The sequence below is a fragment of the Leopardus geoffroyi genome, chromosome A1 (assembly GCF_018350155.1).
Source record: "Leopardus geoffroyi isolate Oge1 chromosome A1, O.geoffroyi_Oge1_pat1.0, whole genome shotgun sequence".
Classification (NCBI taxonomy): Eukaryota; Metazoa; Chordata; class Mammalia; order Carnivora; family Felidae; genus Leopardus; species Leopardus geoffroyi.
In genome coordinates this window covers 48794092-48817184 of record NC_059326.1, presented here as the reverse complement: position 1 = coordinate 48817184, position 23093 = coordinate 48794092, and the positions used below count along the sequence as shown (strand labels likewise).

At 39.8% G+C, this 23093-nt stretch overlaps 1 long non-coding RNA gene across 1 annotated transcript in view; it reads right to left on the bottom strand.

Moving 5' to 3' along the window:
* Nucleotides 1-13783, bottom strand: part of LOC123598615 — a 29514-nt gene extending 15731 nt beyond the window's left edge. Inside the window, exons 1-2 of the long non-coding RNA XR_006712726.1 lie at nt 13223-13783; nt 12491-12679 (exon numbers count right to left, since the gene is read on the bottom strand). This is a non-coding gene — a long non-coding RNA (uncharacterized LOC123598615). The remainder of the gene's footprint in view (nt 1-12490; nt 12680-13222) is intronic.
* Nucleotides 13784-23093: the final 9310 nt, after the last annotated feature.

The window sequence follows — 23093 nt, the reverse complement described above, 5'->3', positions numbered from 1 at the left end:
TTATAATATTGTCATGTTCTCCGAGTAATTTTGTTAAAAGTAAATTTTTACAGATGCAACAAAAATCTCTCTTTCTCTTCCATAAAACACTACCTGGTATGGGGCATTTTTTTTTTTTTTTTTTATGAGCTACAAACCAATTTGACTTATTCGATCAAAGAACTGGAAAAAATTAAGTGTCAACACCATTGCCTCATTCTACTCTTGTTTGTTTGCTTGTTTTGTTATATCTGTTTCCTAGCGTTAGTTGCCTCAAATCTTTTTAAACATAGGCTAGTGACAAATAGTAATAACGTAGTTAGTAATTATGGAATGCTCATTATATGCAAGAACTTATGCTACGCACTTTATTTATATTGTTAAATCTAATGTACACAAAATCTTATCAAATATGCACTCTTATATTGCTATTTTGCAAATAAAGAAACTAAAGTTCATTTAGGCTAAGTAATTTGCCCAAGATCACATAGGTAGTAAGAGGTTTTGTGAGTTGCACATTTGTTGACTATAATGTGTGTGTGTGTGTGTGTGTAAGATACTAAAATATTCTCTTTTCTTCGTTTCATCGTGCAATTATTTTTTCTTGTACGGATGTTTATTGAACATTTTGTGCATTAACCAATGTACAAGGTATTCAATAGGATTCAGAAATGGCTAAAAATCAATCCCAGTTCTCAGAAGCTTATGGTAGACATTAAACATTTTTTAATTAAAATGACAGCTTTTTAATTGGAAAAAAAATAAAAAGAACTGGGTGTTTGGCCCTCAAAGTTAGCCTAGGAAATTCAGATGTTGCAGGAAGGAAATTAAGTGGCTCTCACTGTACTTCAACAGAGAGTAACTTGAACATTGTGAAGAACAGAATTCAATATCTATTGAATACTAATGGGGTTTTTGTCATTATCCTTGGCTGTGGAACATATTTTTAATATGTTTGTCTATGTGATAAGATTGTAAGTTCCTTAAGTGTTGAGACTCTTTTTATACCTCTATTTTGCTACAAAGCCTCGTGCATGGTTGTGTCACTCAAGATTGTGTTTAATTGAATTGAGATAGGATCTCTTATCAGTATTTAGTGCTTTTTCATGAAATACTTGGGAAATTTCTTGTCTTTCTTTCTCCCACAGCACTGAGACCACTGCAAAAATAACCAAGCTAGAATTTACCCATGATTCTAATGCCCAGTGCACAGTAAAGCTCTGCCCCTTCTCTTTTTCTCATATGCTTTTTATATGACCTTTTTTCCCCCTGGATTATAATAGGACTGTACATTACATTGAGAATTATTAATCCAAATATTTTTTCTGACAACCCATTTTGAAGGAAAGAAGAAGTCAAAAAAGTGTTTTGAATTTGAAACTCCACCTTTAAACAAAAAGATTAGATAATCTCTTTAACATTGCTATTACCCAAACTATTAACATTAGCAAATTCTCCAACAAAATATATATCTGTTTTTTAAAATATGCATTCAGTTTTGTAGTAGTATTTTTTTTTTCTTTGCTAATTACACATAATTGGTGAGTGGCCACCAAGAGTTCAAGTCCTTGAAGTACCATTTTGTAGCGCTCTGGATGGCCTGTTTGCAAGATTATATTACAAGGTTTGCGTTATTCCTCTGTTGAGATTTCAAAGATAAACTTCTGACAGATTTTCCAGAAAAGAGACCATCTCTTTAATGTGTTTGCTTCTGATAAGTGAAACTTGTAGGATCACATTATTACTGTAAAAAAAAAAAAAAAAGTTTCATACCTTTTGACTTAACCAACTAAGGTCTTGAATGTGAACATTGATTATGTCAAAAATAGAATTAACTTTTTTGAATTTACAATAATAATTGCATTTTTTTTCTTTTTCTTAATTCTGTACATTCTTCATCCTATGTTTTTGATTCATTGGGATTATGCTTTAAAAATATCTAATTCAGGAGGGGATGGATGGGGGAAATGGGTAAAGGGTCAAAAGGTACAAACTTCCAGTTATAAGATAAGTAAGTCCTGGTGATATAATAAACAGCGTTAAGAATACTGAATTGTAGGGGCGCCTGCGTGGCGCAGTCGGTTAAGCGTCCGACTTCATCCAGGTCACGATCTCGCGGTCCGTGAGTTCGAGCCCCGCGTCGGGCTCTGGGCTGATGGCTCAGAGCCTGGAGCCTGTTTCCGATTCTGTGTCTCCCTCTCTCTCTGCCCCTCCCCCGTTCATGCTCTGTCTCTCTCTGTCCCAAAAATAAATAAACGTTGGAAAAAAAAAAATTAAAAAAAGAATACCGTATTGTATATTTTTGGAAGTTGCTAATAGAATAGATCTTACAAGTTCTCATCACAAGGAAAAGTTTGTAACTATGTGAGGTGATAGATATTAACTAAACTAAATGTGGTAATCATTTCAAAATATATATGTACATCAAATTATTATTTTGTACACATTAAACTAACACAATGTTACATGTTAATTATATCTCAAAAAAAAAAAAACTGTGGGAAAATGCTTAATTCAATGATAAGTCAATATCTTAAATACTTCCTACAAAGGTACCGACAATTCATTTAATCACTTGCAGCAGAGTAGCATAGCAGGAATTATATTTGCTATTTTTCACTGTAAACTCAGATAACAAAATAATTTACCCTGAATTAACATCTTGATAAGATAAGAAAGTAACAATTAAATAAGCATATGCCCTAGTGGTATGCAAAGTGAACAGGCTGTCACTTGATTCGAGGATGGACGGAACCCTCCTTTTACCACTTATTCCAATCGTTTGTCCTAAGGAATCAGATGATGGTACTTCCCCGTCCCATACTGTGTGCTGTGTATATTTACATAAGATTTGTATAGTGGAACAAGGATATAATTTGTAGTTTATTACTGGTAAAGGGGAAGATGCCAAATGTTTAGAAACTCTTGAAGACTGGCTTTAGATCCTCAACTGTTCCAGGTTTTGTTCTAAAGCACGGGGTTAAATGAATTGCCAATGTGTTGTCTTGTACTTTGTTTTGTTTTCCATAATCCTATGCATGGTGAGCCTGCTGCTTCACAAGAAAAACAAAGTATAGCTTAAACTACCACTTCTTACCACAGACTCATTCATTCCCATTCTAGAATCAACACTTTATATTTTCCTTGTTAGAAAATTAGCAATGCAGCTCATATCCCTGGGTTAGTGGATGAAGGAAAGAGATAATTTGTATAGATTACCCAATTTCCTGCGGGTGAATGGGAACACAAAGAGAAGGGAAGAATAGAGAAGGAAAATACCGGAGTAGCCAGAGACTAATGGGCCAGTCCAAAGTAGTTGCCTGGAATGTAGGGAATGAAAGCCTGAGGTAATTGTTTGAAACTGAATGAGTCAATTGTTAATACTATTTGAAAATATTTGAAAGGTCCATAACCTCTAAGTAAAGTTAATGTTTTTGTAACCAAGATAACCAGAGAAGTACAAAGCCATCACTTCTAAAAACACTTGGTTATAGAAGTATTAGAGTGTTATTAAGTATGCTGTGTAAACCACCTACTGCAAATTTTTAAATGTGTTCTAAAATAAGAAGGGGCCTATCATGGGTAATGAAAACAGATGAGACGTTCTTTCTTGACAATTAGATTCTTGCACTTTATCATGGTTCTGTATCATGGTATAACCTTGAAGTTCTGGTTAATGAAATGGATCATAACAAAGAATAGAAAGACAGAGAATAAATTGTCTCTTCAGTTTGACTATTTAATTCAGATGCCATGTGAATAAACTCGCGTCTCCTGTCATCTCAGTATCAGACATTACCTGTGAGACAACTTGGAGCCCAGTTTATCTCCTTTGGAAGCTGTTAATTACCAGGGACAGGTTCATATTTGACAGTTCTTCTCCCATGACTATAATCTTAAAACCTCTACAATCTGGAGGAAAGATTCATCCTTTTACAACCCGCGATGGCCCTTCCCTTTTGGTAAAGGCTTCAAACTCAGCTAAGCATGTTCTCACCTTCTCTGCCCAGCAAAAGAGTTTCAGGGTCCAGATGTATTTGTTCTAGTTGACTGTGCAGTTTTGTTATAAATGACATATAGAGAGAGCCAAGTCCTTTCTCTCTGACCATGTGGAGATCAGGAAAGTTGCATAGGTAGGCCAAAGCAAGTTAATCCTTAATCATACATGGTTACCAAAGCTTTATGTATTTGTTTGGACCCAAGGACATTTTTGCTGAGTCAGAGCCAGTCAATATCACTTTTTAGATAATTTGTTTTTCTTTATATGCTTGGGTAAGAAGGTCGCACACTTTAGTGCCTACACGCCTGGCAGGGCCTCTCGCAAACCTCAATCCACATGTTAGCTTCTCTGAAAGTCTAGTAAATCTCAGGAGTAGATCCCAGTTGTCTCAGGAGAATGAGGTACTTCTTCATTTCTCCCCCAATTTGGTCACAAAGAACTTCATCTGACAACATTTTATGATGCAGTGACACTCTGCCAATGGTTTTAATTATGAACTCATTAAGTTGGCTTAAATACAACAAAATGTATTTAGTAATTTGTTTCCATTCTGAGTGAATTTGCTGTCAGTCTCTGCCCCTCAGGAATTTATCTACCAGTACCTACTTTTGGAATATTTACACAGCAAAATAGAACCAAGGACAAAAAAAGGGGCCCCTGGGTGATTCAGTCGGTTAAACATCCAACTTTGACTCAGGTCATGATCTCACGGTTCTTGAGTTTGAGCCCCAAGTTGGGCTCTGTGCTCACAGCTCAGCTTCAGGATTCTGTGTCTCCCTCTCTCTCTATCCCTCCCCCGCTTGCACTCAGTCTCTCTCTCTCTCTCTCTCTCACTCTCTCCCACTCTCTTGCTCAGAAATAAATAAATATTAAAAAAGAGAACAGAGGCACCTGGGTGTCTCAGTTGGTTAAGCGGCCAACTTCGGCTCAGGACATGATCTCACAGGTTCACGAGTTCGAGCCCTGTGTGGGACTCTGTGCTGACAGCTCAGAGACTGGAGCCTGCTTTGGATTCTGTGTCTCCCTCTTTCTCTGCCCCTCCCCTGCTCATTCTCTGTCTCTCAAAAACAAACAAACAAACAAAACACACACACATACAAAAAAAAAAAAAAAAAAAAAAAAAAAACCACGAGGGGCACCTGGGTGGCTCAGTTAGTTAAGTGTCCAACTTCTGCTCAGGTCATGTTCTCATGGTTTATGAGTTTGAGCCCTGCTTAGGGCTCTGTGCTGTCCGCTCAGAGCCTGGAGCTTGCTTCGGATTCTGTGTCTATCTGCCCCTCCCCTTCTCGCACTCTGTCTCTGCTCTGTCAAAAATAAATAAAAAACATTAAAAAAAATTTTTTTTAAAGAGAACCAAGGACGAAAAAAATATAGGGCAACTATGTCAAAGTCAAAGGAAGTTCACTAAATATAAAAATAAAGGGTAAGTGGGAAGATAACTCTATGGTCATTTTCTGTCATCAGCATATGCCCTATGATTTATTTTAGACTGGCTCTGGCTTTATACAAAGCCCAACACTCAAAGGACTAGGGAGACCTCTTGAAGTCTGCAAGGCACTAATAAACTGGAAAGAAGTTGCTAGCAAGATGCTACACAGCCCAAATATCCCAAACATGCAGCAATGGTGGTGCAATCATCCACCCAGCCATGAATTCCTGAAGTCCCTCCAGATGCCACACAGAAACTTGGGTTTATGAATCATCCAAGTAATAGGCAAAGTCATACACAAAATAGAAACTTCAACATATTTTTAAAACTAAAAATTGCTTACGATTTGGAGGAAAATGAAGGTCATTCAATTTAGCCTTCAAACCAGTGAATTAACCTCAAATGTTAAGGTAAGATTCCTAAGACTAAATTATTTTAGTAGGAAAGATTTTGTGATGGGTGGATTTTCAAACCCAAGGGGGAAATGCATTGAGAAGAGTAATTTTATAAGGGAACCTAGAAGAGTTCTTACAGGTATTTTTGTATTTACTGACAAAGTTCTTTGGAAATAATAAGGGCCGACATTTCAGTATTTTCCATGGGCCAGGCACTTTGCATTCATTATCTCGGTTTTTGCAATACTGCTAAGCCACATCTCTTTTCTACAGATGAAGTTTAAAATCTTGCCCCAAGTCACACACATAATAAGTAATAAAACTAGGATTGAAAGCCAGAGCTGCATCGTTCCGAAGCCCCCTCTGCAGCAGTGCTGATGGCAGTGCTGGTGGAAGGGGAAGGAAGCACCGCAAAATCTCCATTTACTTCCTATCATATCTCCCTGCTCTTCCGGAGTTTCTCCCTTAAGCTTTAAGAAACCATTAACGTCCATGTAATCTCCATGTCTTCTTTCAAAGGTCTTTCTGCATCCAGCCGTTCAAGCTGTGCTTCTTCTGAGGCTCCAGTTATGCGCTTTTCAAAAGAGAGTCTTTGGGGACTGAATATGGGTAAAGCTGTTTTGCAGATTGCCAGCCACCTCCCTTTTGGTCAATGGGAATAGCAGGGTGATACTGTAGCTCTCTGTCCCTGTAACCTGAGTGCCGGGTCTGCCTTCTCCTTGGCAGCTCCGTTTCCCTGACATAATTAATTTCCTGTGAACTGTGGCGAGGAAAGGGCATCTTAAAACCTTCTTTACCAACAAGAGTCACTTCCTGTTATACTCCACCAAGCCGAATACAGGTTTTCACATTACATAGATCATAACATTTCCTGTTTTTCACCTTATACGTCTCAATGGCAGCTGGAACATATCAGCACTACCTTTAATTACTTTATCCTAATAGCTAGGTTAGGTTGTCTTAGATCCTATCAGGAAGTATTATGAATTATAATGGTCTTCAAAAGGTTTTTGTTGGGAAATTGATGCTTGATTTTTACTATTGGTGCTGTTAATTTATAAATCTGATAAGGGGAAATAACTCTAAAAAGAAGTAGTGTTCCCTTCAAAACTCAGTTTGCCACCATTTTTTATTTATTTATTTATTTATTTTTTGCATCTGGCCTTTTTCCACGGTGGAGAGAGCAGTTTCTCAAGCAGCAGATTGAAATCTGCAATCTATGTACAATGACTCCCAAATCAATTTCCTCCAGCCATATCTCTACCCTTGGCTCTAGATTTGCATTGGTATTTGCAAAGAGATATTATTTGCAAGATATCCCCATGCATAGTATGACAGGTATCCCCTAGGTATTTCTAGGATATACCTAGAAATAAATTCCTAAACCAATGCCATCTTTTCTACTCTTTATCTCTTCATAGAACCCCATAACTCGTTCATGTAAACCAGAGATCTAAGTGTTTAATGATCAGTCACTAAGTTCTGTCCTGTAACCTCCACCTCCTAAATAGCTTTCAATCAAACCCCTACCTACCTTCCCCTGCCACTTCTTTTGTTAGCAATATCATTATTGAGCATGCTAGTTGCTGCCTGCCACACCCACCCAGACCTTTCCTATTTTCCTCTGTTGTGAAAGAAGCGTTAGTCCATTCTCTAAAGAAGAGCTGCTAATAAATGGACCAGAGCAGACACACCTGCTCCAAGAGTACCCAGTGATTAATGAGGTCACTTAACACAGAACATTCTGTTCAAAAGAGGCAGCAGCATCTAGCAGGTTATTTCCTGCCATAATTTGGATGTGGAACATGGAAGGGATTGACCTATCCATAGAAAAAAAGGAGAGCAGAGCATACATGCTGGGTGAAGCCAAGAGTTCTGTGTTAGAAAAATAGAGAGAAGTTAGTCCTTGGAAGTGCTGAATTGTAGACAGATTGGCAATTGCAAATCTGGCACACGGGTGCACAAAAATGAACATTCCTTTTTATTAAAGATATTAGTCTCTATGCCTTGCAACCACAGAAAATGGGTCAAGAGTATCCTTGCAATCACAGTCTCTTCAAGGGGGTGCAAATTTGTTTGTAGGGCTGTAGAAGATAGGACAATCCCTTCCAGGATGGAGAAGCAAGCCATCCTTGTGAGGCAAAGATAAAGTGGATACTGTCCTGGCCAAAGCAAGGCTTTGGTGATTTTGCTTTGGAGCAATTCCAAGGAAATAGGAAATGCAAGCACACTTCTCCCTCCCTCTGTATCTCTCTTCCCATATTGCCTCTTCTAGAAGGATAGGCACCAATTTGTTAAAAGCAGTTACTTTCAGAGGGTGGAATTATAAGAGACTTTTAGGATTTTTCCAATTGTATTTTCTTTTTTTCCCCAGTAATGTACATGTCATTGTTCAGGGATAATGAAATAAGAAGGCAAAAATGAAATAAAATTCAAGAATGGCAGAGCTGGACGACTGCCTGTCATACTATTAGACGGTTGCAACAGGGCAGCACATGCTCTGGTCCCAGGTTGCCTGGCTGAAAGCAGATAAGGAAACACAGGGCCACCATATGACTTGGCTTGAGGAAACCCTTTCTGTTTGTAACCGGTATTCTGAGACCACTTAAAATCAGATCCAAAACTAATAGTTCCCACTGCTGAATTGCAATGTCAAGCTGAATTGTCTGACTTGCCAGGTTTCTATGGTTAAAATTAATGCCCTCCTTGGCAAAGACTGTCATACTAGCAACTGGAACCATCTGAGAGGAGCCAGAGCAGTCTGGATTTCCTGACTCCTGGGTCCCTTTGAATTACATGTCTGCATTCATCTGCTTCCCCCAAGAGTAGAATGAGGTGCAGGCTTGTCCTAAGGCTTCAAACACAGCATTTGATCCAGTGATGTGCAAAATCAGAGTATGGGGAAAAAGAATAGTATCAAAAAGAAATCATAGGAGTTGTCTCAGGAGTATGAGGAAGAGCTTCATGAGAATATGTAGACATGAATTTTACATTTGCTTAACCAGGAGTGCAAAATGCAATTGAGAAGATCTAGCCAAATTCATCCCAAGCTTGAGATGAGAAAGGAAGGAGAAGAAGGCAAAGAAGACAGGAGCTCTGTGGTACCTTGCAATAGAAAGATGTGACTAACAGGACTAGAGTAGGCTCAACAGGCAATAGACCTTTACAGGAAGTGTAAATTTGGACGTAGCATTGTGGAAGACTGAGGAACCGTGAGGACAGCCCTTCCCAAACAGTAGGTTGCTATCTGCAGTCTATATGCAAAGCCTCAGGAGTCAACCATCTCCAGATCTTTGCCCTCGGAAACTTTCTGGAGTTCCAGAGGTACCTGGAGGTCATCTGTGACCCAATTGGCAACAACGAAGAGCTAGACTACCAATGGCCAATGTGAAAAAGGTTTACAAACAGTGTAGGGGATAGCAGTGTTAGAACGTTTCTCTAAACTTGTGTCCTACTCAACTGCTCCAAACCAGGTTCCCTGTTTGGGCTGAAAGATGCACACTTCTCTTGGTCATTAAAAATAGAATAATAAGAGAAGCCATCTTGGGAATGAAAAGTGCTTTCTTCACTAGGATTTGCAGATAGTGAAAGGAGACAACTGTTAAAAAACAAATACGGGACTGGGGTGCCTGGGTGGCTCAGTCAGTTAAGCGTCTGACTCTTGATTTCAGCTCAGGTCATGATCTTACAGTTAGTGAGTTGGAGCCCTACATCAGGCTTGCACTCACAGTGTGGAGCCTGCTGGAATTCTGTCTCCCTCTCTCTCTGTCCCTCCTCTGCTGGCTCTCTACCTCACTCTCTATCTCTCTCTCTCTCAATAAACAAACAAACATTAAAAAAAAATTAGGGGACACCTGGGTGGCTCAGTCAGTTAAGTATCAGATTCTTGATTTCGGCTTACATCATGATCTCCCAGTTTGTGAGATTGAGCCCATAACAGGGATTGGGATTCTCTCTCTCCCTGTCTCTCCCCCCACCCCAGCTCCTGTACACACGCTCTCTCGCTCTCTCTCACTCTCTCTCAAAATAAAGAAATAAACTTAAAAAAAAACACAATAGATTATGCAAGAATGTCTGCATGAATGAAAAGGTAGCACCCAAAGGGGCATGGAATTTCCAGTGCTATAGGAATGAAACCTAAATCTCATTTACCTATGCTTTGGGCTGCAGAATTATGAGGGAAACAGACTAACAGGCAGAACAGCAAAAATTGTCTTGGTCGGGAAAAGACTAATATGCAAAACATCTAGGAATTGGGATAAAGAAAATGGAGGGAATGAGCTATTCCATCAAGAGGAGGGCTGTATATCTGCAGGGAGAAGCAGAAACACTCTATGAGATTGAACTAATGTCACGGACATGAGATTAGCCAGGCTTATGGACTCCAGGTCCAGTTTGCATGTGAAGAGATCCCCTTTTTCTTTTTCTTTTTTTTTTTTTAATTTTTTTTTCTTAACGTTTATTTATTTTTGAGACAGAGAGAGACAGAGCATGAATGGGGGAGGGTCAGAGAGAGGGATACACAGAATCTGAAACAGGCTCCAGGCTCTGAGCTGTCAGCACAGAGCTCAACACGGGGCTCAAATTCACAGACTGCGAGATCATGACCTGAGCCGAAGTCGGCCGCTTAACCGACTAAGCCACCCAGGCGCCCCAAAGATCCCCTTTTTCTTATGGGGGCCTGAATGAGTCGTATTTGGCAGTCAGAAAATGCCAGGTCTCATCTCTCACCTGGACTTTTACAAGCTGGTCGTATGTTCTTATATCTTCAGCCTTTTCCCACTCCACTCCATCTGCCGTGTAACTTCTAGAATAATACTTCTTCTAAACAATTTCCAGTCAGGTTATTCTGCCTTCAAACCCATCTATAACATTCATCTTGACCCTGCAGACTTTTCTCACTGCCACCTGTCACATACCCCCAAAGGTTCTCTTGGCTCCAGTCACAGAAGAACCATGTCAAGTCCTTCAAGTGTGTCATCTCTGTTGCTTTGTAAACTTAGACATACTTTGTTCTCTCCTCATCCCCCGCCTGCCTGATTCTACCAACCACCCTTGCTGCCGAAGTATGCAAGACTCAGCCCAAAAGATCACCTCCTTCTTAGGGAATCCTTCACTGATTAAGCCTATAAAAAGATGTTTCACTTCTCCTGCTCTGCTATGTAGCTTCCTTCACTCTTGCTCATGGCATAGATGACATTGTTGTGTCTCTGTTTACACTTCTGTTTCTCCCACTGGAGGGTGAACTCCTTAAGAGTGGGAAGAGTCTCTTTAAGTCTGTAACTTATCTTTAAATATCTTTAACTCTCCAGCATCTGGCCTAGTTACTAGGCTGCTGTCATGTCTATTGAAAGAATGACTATGATCGTTACCTGCTAGATATCCCCAAAAGTCATAGTCAATACCTGAGAGGGGATTTGGGATTGTTACAGTGACGTTTCTGTGTAGAGGTAAGGGGAAAGTCACCCCCCAACCTGTTGTATCTCATCCTTTTGAGAAGCTTAACGATCCTTTTTAAATGGATTAAATATTATTTCCCCCTGAGGCATATTCCCTTGATTTGGAGAACTTCCTATCTGACTGCTTACTCAGGACTTTATCGTCAATCAACATGGCCACAACTTTCTTATATAATTCATTTATTTCACCTAAAATATTGAGCAATGGAATTGAGATGCTTGAGCCACCCTGTAAGTGGAGAGTGCCTCTGTAGTGGATCCTATACCATCCTAATTCTGCTTATGTGGATATTTTTAAAATGCAACATTCTTGAGTTCCCTTTGATATTTCAGCAAGGCTTTATTAAAAATGTACTATATACTAGGCATGATTTTTATCTTCACAATTTATTGGGTGCATGGCAGGGTCAATAATTTATGCAATACCACTTAGGTGAGAAAGAAATATAATTTCTTTTTTTTTTTTTTTAATTTTTTTTTCAACGTTTATTTATTTTTGAGACAGAGAGAGACAGAGCATGAACAGGGGAGGGGCAGAGACAGAGGGAGACACAGAATCTGAAACAGGCTGCAGGCTCTGAGCAGTCAGCACAGAGCCTGACGCGGGGCTCGAACTCCTGGGCCATGAGATCATGACCTGAGCCGAAGTCCTGAAGTCGGACGCTTAACCGACCAAGCCACCCAGACGCCCCTATAATTTCTTTATTTTCTATTTTAATTTTGCTCTCCAGCTAGTACACTGCTGGCTAATGGAGAAAACATAACTCTCAAGTGACGGTATATAAGCTTTTGGGGCAGTCACTTTGGAGTAAATCGTCAATCTTTCTGGTCTTCTCCACTCCCATTCCCAAGATGGTTCCTGGATGGGGGACTTTCAAAACCATGAGTTACTGGGATAGAAGTTACTGGAGCCATGCCCAGAGATCCTGCAAATAGATGAATTTTAGGTCCTTGTTCACTGCTTCATTAATGTCCTGTCTGAATGACCTGTGGGCCCACAGTGCTGGGTCTGGTGGACTCATGGGTTGTTCCCACACTGGTTCTGTGAAAACACCTTGGCCTGGCACTGTGGGCCTGTTTGAGGATCAGCAAGAGATTTGTCCAGGTCTGATTTAGCCATCTACCCTGCAGCCTGTGCTGTGGGGCCACTTTGCTCTGGTCTCCACAGCTGGCTCCTGGATTCTCCATTCAGGTAATTCCATGTACCCTACTACTTAAACACACTTACTGCTTTCTGGATTCCTTCCATGGTACATGGAAGGAAGACTCAAGAGTGCGGGGAGAGTTAGAGAAGTGGAGAGTCTGACTTCCATCCCTCTATTTGAGCCCTCACTGAGCCACTTGTAATACAGCCTACAGAACAATGCTTCTCAAACTGTAATGGGTTCTCCCCACCATCCCTTGCAGACCAGTATTTCTATAAAATACAATAAAAATCAATTACTAGAAAAATAAATAAGAGGTACACAATACAAGCCCCAGTTTTTTTAACATATTTGATTCAACAGGCATAAAATTAGGCTTTTTTAGTCAGTTTGGGCTCCTATAACAAAAATACCACAGACCGTGTGGCTTATAAACAACAGAAATGTATTTCTTACAGTTCTGGAGGCTAAAAGTGCAAGCGGGCCAGTGTGACAACTTCTGGGGGTATCTTCACATCAAGGGAAGGAGAGAGGAGGCAAGTGCATTCTCTCTCTCTCTCTCTTTCTTTTCTCTCTCTCTCTCTACTTTAGGGCACTAATCCCATCCATAAACCCCAAGTTCCCTCAAGAGCCCTCAAGTTCTTGTCTAATTCCAATGACCTCCCACAGGCCCCACCTTCTACTACCATGACATTGAGGGGTAGGGTTTCAAATTATGAATGTGATGGACTTGGGGGGGAGGACGCAAACATTCAATCCATGACACTAGTCTATCAAATTGCTATGGAAGTTTCTAAACCCATTTCAGAACTTACCTCAGGATGGACTGGAGGCCACAACAAAGAATTGCAGGCCAGCACCTTCTCAGGACCGCACTTTGAGTGGTGCTGGCCTGGAGTGTCCCATCTTGGACCAAGCACTTTTCTGAGGTGGCCTTTAATCTTCCCAGGCAGTGCCCAGGGAAGAGAAAAACAAGTCCCGCTGTGCTGGAATTCTGAACAGTTTCTCTTTTATGTATTTTTTCACAGCCTTCAAACACCACACCCAACTATACTTGCCATCGCCACGTTCCGGTTTTAGTTAGGGCTAAGCCAGGACACCCTTCTTTCTCTGCCTTGGTCTCCTTCAGCGTCTGCCTCTCTGACCAGGAGCCTTTTCCACTCTCTCTTCTAGTTGTTTTCTCTACTTGGGGTTTACAGACAAAACTCCCTGTCTTTGCTTTTGATATGAGAACAGGAGGGATTTCTTTTTCCTTTTGCTTTTTCTTCTTTCTTTCATTTTCCTTTCTCTCTCTCACTTTTTTTTCTTTTTTGGCATTTTAGAAAACTCTTTTCACTCTCTAAAAGGCTCAACTCTCTTGCTGGAATTTTTTTAAAAGTTGGCTTTAGAACTCGAAACTGATCAATGCCCTCTTTGTTCCAGATGGTACCCGCCCTCTTTCTGGAAGGACAACTGGCATTGACAAAATGGGTGGGGAGCCTCAGAGGCCAAAAAAAGTACAGGATATGAAAATATTTCATAAAATGCCTATTACACTCACATCTGGGTGATACAATAAGAGTGATTATGAAGGATTTTAAAACCCTTCATCACTATTACCTTATACTTGTTTGATAATTGTATAAAATGATGCTTTGGATGGAAACATTTATATATTCCTTTACCATACACTGATCTCACAGTGAGACAAGAGAATTTTCCATGTTTTAGATCTTTATATATATGAAATCAAAACTAATACCACTAGAGAAAATACAGTTAAAATTGTGAGATTTATTCTGTGTGTGTGTGTGTGTGTGTGTGTGTAAACAATGGGAGAGAGAATTAGTTTTTAACTGAGTGATCCTTATACACTCTTGGAATTTTAACTTCATGTACCAATTAACTTCTGCTTTACTCTCATGAAAATTGAGTTGCCCACAGAAAATTGAATGGTTCCTTCTTGATATTCGTATGTTTAAAAATTACAATTTTGTAAAGATGCCTGCAAAATTACTTTATAGAATTCAAAATAGCCATCAAAAGAAACTAGAAAATCTGGACAGTGTTTATACATTTTCTCTTCTTGTTATCAATTTTTTATTATGACCACATGAATAATTCTAGTCATTATTTCTATTTCAGTAGCTATTATATACTTGAAAGTTGCTGAAAAAAATAAATTCTACTGTTCTGAGACCTTACCTCTTTAAGACTCACAGCTGAGCGCAGGTCATACTCCCTTAACTATTTTAAATTTTTGCTCGGGGCCTGGACTAGCAAAGAAACCAAATAAATGTTCACCAAATTAATTAACTATTGAAGGTAAACCCTCACCTTCCCCAGACTTTTATTGAGCACACTGTCCCTTCATGTGTACACACTTTAAATTAAACTAGCTTAATAAAAGAGATGCAGGAAACACACAGTTATTTTTAATTCTAAACAAATGTTGTGTTATGTGTATCTACAATATCCTTCAACAATGCATTTTCAGGATATTGGTCAGAGTCCAGGTAGGAAAGAGATGGCTCAGTCAACTTATATATTTGGGGAGAATTTAATTAAGGGATTACTTTCAAGTGTGCAGAAAGTACAAAGGATACTGTGGTACCATGGGGCTGGTTACCAGGGGCACTGGTACCATCCTTGAGCTGAAAGATGCCAGGCCAGGAGAACCTGAAGATGGAGAAAGCTTACTAACAAAAAACTAAGAAACCAAGCTAAAGAACACAAATGTATATTTCTGTTACAAAATCAAGTAGCATTTTAAATGACATAGAATTTATCCCTCTTTCCCACTACTTACCAGAGCCTATTATGGACAGTGCTGTAAACATTATGTGACTTTGGACCAAGGGATGCAGCCAACCCCGTGATCCCTGCACCTTGCAAGAAAACTCCAGCTCAATTTTCCTGTCCTTATGCTCCCTCCTCCCTCTGATCTCCTGCTAGCATTCTCTTTGGCAGACTCAAGGAGAATCTGAGGCTAAAGAAGCCTGCTGCTATCTATCGGAGTCTTAGTCTCCAGAGAAGGATGCAGGGATGTGACAAGGGAAGCTAGAGAGAAAAACACAAGACATCTAACACATTCAATGTGTTGTCTTGCAATTTACACAAGGTTGCATGTGTGATCTTTAAAATATTTTGCACCTGAGGCATGCTTTTTAAACATACTTTATACTTAAAAAGTAGAAAAGAGCTAACAAAAGGATATATTCATGCATATCAAGAGTACCATAATTTATCTCATTTTCTTTTCATAATACCCCATGGTAACAATAGTAAATACATTTTTGGAGTTTTCATTATGTGCCAGGTACCATATATTCTTAAACCACTGTGGGTATGTCATGCTTTGTGGCCAGCCACCAGCCATAAAAAGCCTCCTTAAATGTATGGAGTTTTTCCTCTTTGAGTCTTGCATCCCAGGGTTGAGTTTCCCAACCTTGGGCGCCTATGTTAGGCCAACCAGACTTACCCAAACGAGACTGAGTTTGGAGGAGAACAAGGAGGCAGGAGACTGCATAAGGACTCCCTTTTCCTGGCATGCATGGTGAGGTGTGGCACAGAGACCAGAGTGACGGGCTTCCTGGCAGTGAGTCCCTTCCTATGACCAGCAAGGGTATGAATTCGATCTTTTTCTTGGCCGCGAGGCTGCTGTGTCTGATTTTCTAGCCCTCTCAAAGATTTTGTAAACCATCTTTAATAATTTACTTTTCTACTAAAACTAACTAAATTAAGTTCTGCTGTTTGGAAATTGTTTTTTAATCAGGTGATAAATATTTTAAACAACAACCTAATACGATCTTATGAGATATTGTTGCTGATAGAGAAACTGGAGGTTGGAAAAGTTGAGATCACACAATATGTAAGTGGCCAAAGGGCAGACCACAGAAATCTACTCCCAAAGCGGCCTCTTTGCCCCATCACCTACAGAGTCAACAACAAACTCCTCAAAAGAAGGAAGTTCCAAAGGAGACAGTTGAGAGGGAGTTGAGGCAAGCACATAATTAATTATCAGGTGGGTGGTTCTTATAGCTCCAGCTGTGTCTATGAAAAAGAAATGAAGGAATCACATTACTTTTTGATGTAAGCAGGAGAAAAGAGTGTCATCTGGGAATGTTAGCTACCTCAAAATGAAAACATCAGAGTGTCTTTCTTTTATTTTTGTCCTCTCTTTGAGCATCTTTAAATGTGAAACAGATGTCATCTAGACCCCTTTGGGCCTTGGAGCGCAACATATATATTTGGTGTCATTTCCATTAATTCTTCGAGAAATGATTGGCAAAATTTTCCATAAAATTCTGCTCTATTCCCTCTGTTCTGGTTCCTGAATTCATGCATGCTCTGCTCTGCAAAAATCACCTCCTTCACCTGTTTTTTCATCACCTCCTCAAAAAAAAAATTTATTAGAGATTTTCAGGCACAATGAGTCATGCACCTTTCTCACATCTTGTCTTGTCCTTCTTTTTCCTTCCTTCTCTCATCCTTCTTTCCCAGCTTACCCCCAGTTATCCAAATTATGTTCCTTTTAGGAAAAAGAGAAATGAAGTTTTTCTTACAACAAACCTATATCCAAACTCATTAAAATGTTCAGCAAAACAAGAGATGACCATCCACTTAATGAAATCTGCCTTCAGAAGGTAATAAAAAGGTCAAAGAAACCAAGCTAACGAACACAAACGTACACTTATGTTACAAATACAAGTAACCTTTGAAATTATTTAATAAGAATGCATTAGCAATCATCAGCATGTTCCTCTTGACAGAAGGTACCAGAAAGAAAGGGAGAGAATAGAATCCTGAGGGTATATAGGGCAAGGGAGGATGTAGCTGGGACTGGAAGCAAGGGCTACACGAGAATCTTGGCTTCTTCCACATCTTTACTAGCTCTTTAAGAAAAAAGTTCCTTTTGGGGCGCCTGGGTGGCGCAGTCGTTCAAGCGTCCGACTTCAGCCAGGTCACGATCTCGCATTCCGTGAGTTCGAGCCCCGTGTCAGGCTCTGGGCTGATGGCTCAGAGCCTGGAGCCTGTTTCCGATTCTGTGTCTCCCTCTCTCTCTGCCCCTCCCCCGTTCATGCTCTGTCTCTCTCTGTCCCAAAAAAATAAATAAATAAACGTTGAAAAAAAGGAAAAAGTTCCTTTAAAGAATGAGAGAGTTTTCAATCTGATTCTAACCTAGAAGCCTATGATGTATACGAGTCTGAGGTAACAATTTGAGAGGTGACAGCAAGCAGTGAGAATAATAAACTCTGTATCAACATAATTGGTTTTCTTTGAAAATCTATGTATTTAAAAAATTTTTTAAATTATATGGAGGAGTCCACAGGTTTCACTAGCTGCCCAAAGTGTTTCTAGCATGAAAATCATCTCAATAGTGTCTCCCTTTTAAGACATCCAAATGCAGATAAGCTTTGCCATTCAACTGGCAACTTAGACCCATTTTATGAATGTGGCAAACTATAGAAATACAAAGTAATGAAAGTGATTTCTCATGCCACATACAAAAACCCATTTCATTACCTTGTAATCACATCTCACAATGTGAAGCCAGAACATAATAAACATTCATAAATCATAGAGCTTCGATACATTACAAATTCATAATATCTTTTAGCCGATCCAGTGGGTGTTTTTAGATTTCTGGAAAGTGATTTTTTTTTTTTTAAGTAAAACTAATAAATAAATAAATAAATAAATAAATAAATAAATAAATGTGAAAATAGGGTCTCCAGTAATATTTGAAAGGGAAGATCAGAAACAGGATACTTTAAACTGTTACTTCTGGGGCGCCTGGATGGCTCAGCTGGTAAAGTGTCCCACTTTGGCTCAGGTCATGATCCCACGGTTTGTTAGTTTGAGCCCCACGTGGGGCTCAGTGCTGACAACTCAGAGCCTAGAGCCCGCTTCGGATTCTGTGTCCCCCCTCTCTCTGACCCTCCCCCGCTCACGCTCTGTCTCTCTCTCTCTCTCTCTCAAAAACAAACATTAAAAAAAAATAAAATAAAAATAAACTGTTAACTTCTACTCTTGGGATTTCACATGCTATGGCTTTTTAAATACATAATGCGGTTTGCAAAAGGAATTGAACTGGAACAATTGAACTGGAACAACTAGTTATATGCAGTATTTTGGGGAGAGGGAAGAATACTCACTATCGCGTTGCTTGGTTTGCTTTTATTGTAGATCTAGTCTATTTTCTTTTTAAAAAAAGGATTACAATGTAGTTAACATTCAAGCTACTCCTCTTGATTTGTTCTTCTACTCTTTGGGGAAGGATAGATTTCTCAGGGGCTCCTCCATTTGCTGCCTTTTGTTCATGAGGCTTAGTTACCAGTTTGAGTGTGTCTGCTCAGGTTCTCAATAGGACAACGAACCAAAAAACAATGGTGTCGCGCAAACATAGATGATGTGAATTGAGAGGAGAAGAGTCCATTTCTTAACAATTTCCTTCAGAAATTGTAATCGTAAAAATTTGAAGGAAGAAATTTAAATCATTCCTATTTTTAAAATGGAAGGGGTGAAGGTAAAAATAGTTATGGGGGGAGGGGTGTAAAATGTTACAGTTTATGGGGCGCCTGGGTGGCCCAGTCGGTTAAGCGTCCGACTTCAGCCAGGTCACGATCTCGCGGTCCGTGAGTTCGAGCCCCGTGTCAGGCTCTGGGCTGATGGCTCAGAGCCTGGAGCCTGTTTCCGATTCTGTGTCTCCCTCTCTCTCTGCCCCTCCCCCGTTCATGCTCTGTCTCTCTCTGTCCCAAAAATAAATAAACGTTAAAAAAAAAAAATGTTACAGTTTACGTATACCAAACATCTCCCCTGAATTGGCCAATCTGACCTACTAGGAAGTTTTGTCTCAAAGGTGTTAAGGAAGGACCCACATGTGCAAGTCGGGAGCCCTGTGCCTGCTAACCTGTCTTCTAAATAGACCTATTTACTAGAGCTTTGTGGCCACCCGGTGAGAATTTCTCCCGAGCAATCCCAAGAAAAATCTGAAACCATATACTTCCTTGTAGCAAAAGACCTTCTGACCCCCCCCCCCCTTCCTCTGCCCCCGTGCTGTAACACGTGACTCTCCTTAGCCAGGGAGGAAGCTGGCTTTTTTTGAGACAAGCCTTGGAGGCTAAGAAGCAAGCAAGGGAATGAACACTTTTCAGGAGTGCATCAGAATGCATCGGTGCTAGTTTGCTATATGTAAGTGGAAAGAAAATGAATTAAACTCAACAAAATAAAAAGATTTTTCAGAGCTCTAGGCATTTGTATTCTGTGGCACTAAGAGTGGACAGGAAGGAGGAAAATCCTATCTTGTGATAAAGTAACAATAAAAGAACTTCAGATGTGGCTTAGCCAGATAGGAAATGATAAATCAGCCACCTGTATGCCACAAATGCCAAGCTCTTTCAGTCTCCTTGCTAATTCAAAAACAGAATATACTGCTTGTCACATGCTTCACATAAAATCCTTTGAAAAGGAAATTCATTAGAGAGAGAGAGAGTTCTTATAATGAAGCAGACATTTATTGCTAAAATGATTGCTGACCTGGCTTTTTAGTTATTTGGGTTCACATTAAGATATTCTGAGCTTCTGGCTTCAAAAGCATGTTGAGTGTAAAGTAATGTGTGTTTGTGCCCTGTGTTTCCAGAGGTCACATGTAGAGTAACCCCAGACCCTAAGCACACATCTGGGAATCCAAATATCAGTGGTGAAAAAGGACTTTGAACAGCGAGAAAACAGTTGTCACAAAGCACATACACTTTCTACTGGAGAGAGGAATGTGGCCCTTTGAACACTGAATCCCAGCTCTCGCACTTATAAACTGTCAGTAGCCTGGGTTGCCTTATCAGTAAAATGTAAATGATAATATCTACAATATAAGGTCTCTATGAACATGACATAAGATAATGCATATAAACATCTACCTGAAACATAAAAGACTTAGTAAGTGGTAGCTATTACAATTATTTCTTTTGAGGACTAGGAATCTCTTTCGCTCCCTCCTTCAGATGATAAAATCTTAATTAAGGAAATAGATTAGAAGCCAAAAAGATATTCACATACATAAAAAGTTACAGCTGACAGAAATCGAATAGCCAGAAAAACAACAGAAGCATGGTATTCAGAGCCCCTTCCCACCCCTGGCAAAAAGCCTTTAAAACATCACTACCTCTTAAAGGTATCAACCGCGTTAAAGCACAGAACTGATGTCTGTAAGGATGATGGCTAAACATCAAAAAAAGATTAACTCTGGTATATGCTATACAAGAAAGCAAGAGAAATATGTGATATATCCTTGAATCATTTCTATAAAAGTTTTTCAATTAAAAAAACAAACTAGTGCCTCTTCAGTGGATAAACTTCAATTAAACTCTACGAAAATATCTTCTTCACCTATTAGATTAGGTTAGATTTGCAAATATTAAAAAGTTTGGCACACTTTACCACTGTGAAGAACATGTATCAGATATAGACATTGTTTAGGAAGGAAAGCTATTGATCTAGGGTGCATTTTTATTGTCCTGTTGTTCGTCTTACAAAACAAGATGAAAAATTGGTTCTTCGATTTTTCTTATGAGCCTACCATTGTCTATAATTCCTTTATGCCCTGAAAATAAATTATAGAGGAGGCTTAGCAAATATTTTTTCCAAAATGAGTTCAGTGAAATAATTGTCCAACAAAACAATCCACTAGAAGGAGGTCTCTGTGACCAAATAGGTTTGGAAATCCTGAGCATGATCCTTCATGCTTGGATATTCAGGAGGCACAGGAGCGTGTTCAAATGTATTTATGTAGGAAAGTCACCTTTTACTTTTGAGCTGAATACCTATCAACAGGAAAATAATATCCAAAGTGGCTAGTGTGTTTGAGTATCAATTTCTTGATTCGTTTCAGAGAAGTATTACTACATTGAAGTAATATAATTCCAGTGTAAATATTCTGTTGTACAGCCTGGTAGATTGATGTAATTTAGGTCTGTTTTGTCCACTGGTATATCCTCCACTCCTAGAACAGTGTCTGGCACATGATAGGTTTTTTTTTTTTTAAACGTTTATTTATTTATTTATTTATTTTAATTTTTTTTTAATGTTTTTATTTATTTTTTTGAGACAGAGGGAGACAGAGCATGAGCAGGGGAGGGGCAGAGAGAGAGGGAGACACAGAATCGGAAGCAGGCTCCAGGCTCTGAGCTGTCAGCACAGAGCCCGACGCGGGGCTCGAACTCACGGAGAGTGAGATCATGACCTGAGCTGAAGTCGGACGCTCAACCGACTGAGCCACCCAGGCGCCCCACGTTTATTTATTTTTGAGACAGAGAGAGACAGAGCATGAACGGGGGAGGGCCAGAGAGAGGGAGACACAGAATCCGAAGCAGGCTCCAGGCTCTGAGCGGTCAGCACAGAGCCCAACGCGGGGCTCAAACTCACGGACAGTGAGATCGTGACCTGAGTGAAGTCGGCCACTTAACCCACTGAGCCACCCAGGCGCCCCAGATAGGTATTTAATAAGATTTGTTAGATCAACAAATGGTGGCATGAATGGACTAAACCAATAAAATACTTAGTAATGCACTAATTATCTAAGAATTAAATACACAAAACACCAAAACTATACTAACACACTTTTCCTCTTCTTATTTTTGTTTTTCTAGAGATATTCCCAGAACTTAAGCTGTCTCAAAGGGGCAGCATTGCAAACGTTATGTTTTTTAGATAGATGTTAAAAAAAAAAAATCAGAATAATTGTTATTTAGTAAAGCTTTGGTCATTAGAAGGTCACGTGTATTGTATTTAGTGAGCAAATGCTAAATAAATTTTTTCTTCTGGCTATGCCCCAATCTGTAGCAACTCTCAGTACCTTGGGACTGACCTGGGTTGTGTTTGTCAGTGTTTCAAACCATGAAATGTGTCAGAGTTGGGATCATGTCAAAGTCAGACGGTGCCCAAGCAGCTTAGCATATCACTGTCAAATGCCAGAATGAGGGTTTGCTGAGTCATCCTGGCATCCTTCAGGGAGCAGGAAAATATTATACAACCTCTCTGGCCCCTAGTCATCCCTGGGGCAAATCAAACTTGGGTCAATTAATTAAGTCATATGTCCATTCAGTCATTCATTAAATATTTACTTACTGTCTACCATGTTCCCAATGGAATACCAGGTATTAAATTACTCCATATAGGTTCCCTGGTAACAACAACAGAGTTTCCTGAGTGGTTACTATATACCAAGGACTCTCCAAGAAGTTTACATGATATCTCATTCAACATCACGGCAACCCTCAGAAGCGCTACACTCATTATCACCTTTTACAAATGAGAACACTAAGGCACACAGACATTATGGAGCTTGGCCACACAGCTAGTAAGGGGTGGCAGGATTTTGAACCCAGGCTAAGTGCTGCATCTATAATTTTAACCTCTGAGCAATAATGGAGTCTGTCCTCCCTGGAAGGAGACTAGACCTTAACATTGTCACACGAGTGGAGCTCAAATTTGTTGAGCATTGTCTGAGCACAGGTCCTATGGTTTATATTTTCTGTATGGTATCTCATTTAATAGAGCTGCACAGTGAAGAGGTAGGGAACAGGAATTAAGAGCACGAGACCGGTTGCTTAAACTGGGCTCAAATTCCAGCTCTACCACTTTCTGGCAATGTCCTTGAGCAACTTCCTTCACCTCTCTGTGCCTCAGTTTCTTCCTCTGTAAAAGGGG